The sequence below is a fragment of the Bison bison genome, unplaced genomic scaffold (assembly GCF_000754665.1).
Source record: "Bison bison bison isolate TAMUID 2011002044 unplaced genomic scaffold, Bison_UMD1.0 scf7180017864144, whole genome shotgun sequence".
Lineage (NCBI taxonomy): Eukaryota > Metazoa > Chordata > Mammalia > Artiodactyla > Bovidae > Bison > Bison bison.
Window position 1 is genome coordinate 5,678,758 of NW_011494716.1, and position 2,428 is coordinate 5,681,185.

Here is a 2,428-nt window from a genome sequence, read left to right on the forward strand (position 1 = left end):
CAGGAGTCATGAGAGGCGCAGGTTCCATCCCTGGGTCGGGAAGATCCCCTGGAGGAGGGCATGGCAACCCACTCCAGTATTCTTGCCTGGAGAATCCCATGGACGGAGGAGCCTGGCGGGCTACAGTCCATAGCCCGGGCTACAGACTTGAACACAGCTGAGCAACTAACACTTTCACTTTCACTTCATAAGTGAGTGAAGAAGTGAATGAAGAATATGAGTGAATCACTACATATTGATAAATGATGAACGTATCTGTGAATGGCTGGATGGAGGGTGGACAGTGAGTCAACGAATGAGCGGACGAATGAATGAATGAACTTTCTCACCAGGCAGAGCCATCCTGAGTAGGGAGTGGGTCAGTTCCATGGACCATCCACATCAGAGGGTCCAGCCAGGTCTGGACCGAAGGACACAGGTCCAGGCAGAGCTCCCTCTGCAAAGGGGAGGCAAGTGTTTCCTCCCCTTCTTGTCCTATTTACTTTTCTGAGAGTAAAAGCCCACTCCCCTCAACCCCCAAAGCCCACCCTGAGTCCAAACCCCTGAGTCCAAGTCCCCCTGGTCCAAACACCCTCATCCCCCCAGATGATGGGAGAAGCCCCTCCTCCATCTGCTCTCCACCCCCAAGACCAAAGGAGCTTCTGTAGGGGTTCTCACCCCACCCCTGCTCAGCACAGTCACCTGGGGAACTCTTTTTTTTAAATACCAGTGCCTGGGCCCACTTTCGAAGTTTGGATTCCTTTGGGCTCAGTTGTTAGAAGTTTGGTTTTATTTTAAAGCCCCTGAATGATGCTAATGTGAAGCCTGTAGTGAGAACCACTGGGTTAGAGCCGACGCACCTCTGCCGCCCAGACAGCAATGGAGGGACTTCCCTGGTGGTCCAGCGGTTAAGACTCTGCACTTCCCCTGCAGGGGGCACAGGCTTGATCCCTGGTCAGGGAACTAAGACCTTGCATGCTGCACTGTGTGGCCAAAACATTGAAAATATATTCAAAATAGGGATGGAATGAAATGGAATGGGGTGTGATAGGACTGAATCCCAAACACAGCTCAACCATGAAGAACCTCCTTACCATGGACCAGAGGGAACCCCTAGCCCTGTTCCTCTGCCTCCTCCTCACCTTTTCACCTCCTACCGCCATCCCCCAACACGCCTTCCTTCCCTCCCTCAAACACCTAAGCCTGTTTCCCACCTCAGGGCCTTTGCACGTGCTGACACCTGCCTGGTCGGCTGTTTCGCATATGAAGGGCTCCTCATCTGAGTCTCTGCACGAATGCCACCTCCTCCCAGAGGCCCTTCCTGACTGTCCTTCCGAGAGCAGCCCCTCCCAGCACCTTCCATCTCATGACCCTGTTTTCTTCACCATGCGAGTTTCTCATACTGGTTCGCATGTGCGCCGTCGGTTTCCATGTAACGCCAGGGATCTTGTCATCCATGCCCACGGATGTGTTCTCAGACCTCAGCACGGTTTTCAGCATATAACAGGTGTTTGGTAAGTATTTACTGAATGAATGAAATTCTTTACAATTGTGTCAATGGCACCCCACTCCAGTACTCCTGCCTGGAAAATCCCATGGACGGAGGAGCCTGGTGGGCTGCAGTCCATGGGGTCGCTAAGAGTCAGACATGACTGAGAGACTTCACTTTGACTTTTCACTTTCATGCATTGGAGAAGGAAATGGCAACCCACTCTAGTGTTCTTGCCTGGTGAATCCCGGGGACGGGGAGCCTGGTGGGCTGCCGTCTATGGGGTCACACAGAGTCGGACACAACTGAAGTGACTTAGCAGCAGCAGCGGTCAGTTCTTTGAAAACACTCTCTCTTTGTAATTATTTCTTTTCGTTTCCACAGCCGGGTTTCTCACACTTGGTGCTTTGACAGGTGGGACTAGATCTTTCTTTTTGGGGGGCAGGGGGGGCATCCCATGCCCTGTGGAAGTTGATCAGCAGCCCTGACCTCCACCAACCGGAGGCCAGTAGCACCCGTCCCCAGTAACGACAACCAGAAATGTCTCCAGATAACCCCAAACGCCCCAAGTGGAGAGGGAGCGGCGAATCTCCCCCAGTGAAGAACCCCTGCCCTGAGTGTTTAACCCACTGAAAGGCTGAGAACAAATGGCCTTGGTCTGATTTGAACATCAAAACCAGCCTCTGGTGAAGTTCCCCCATGTGACCAGAAGGTGGCAGCAGAGACCGCCCTCTTACCATCACAGTTTGCTCTCGCTTTGTGAAAACTTTTTCATCTTTCTCCCCAGACTAGAAACTGATTTTGGGGAAAGCACTCACCCACTGCCACGAGGTGTTGTGACCAATCCACTTTATTTGCACTTTTCCAGATTAGACAGAAAGGGAAGCAGCAGCAATGATTTGAACCCAGAAGTGAGCTGGAATCAGGTAGATGTGAATTTCAGTCCCAATTGTACCCCCT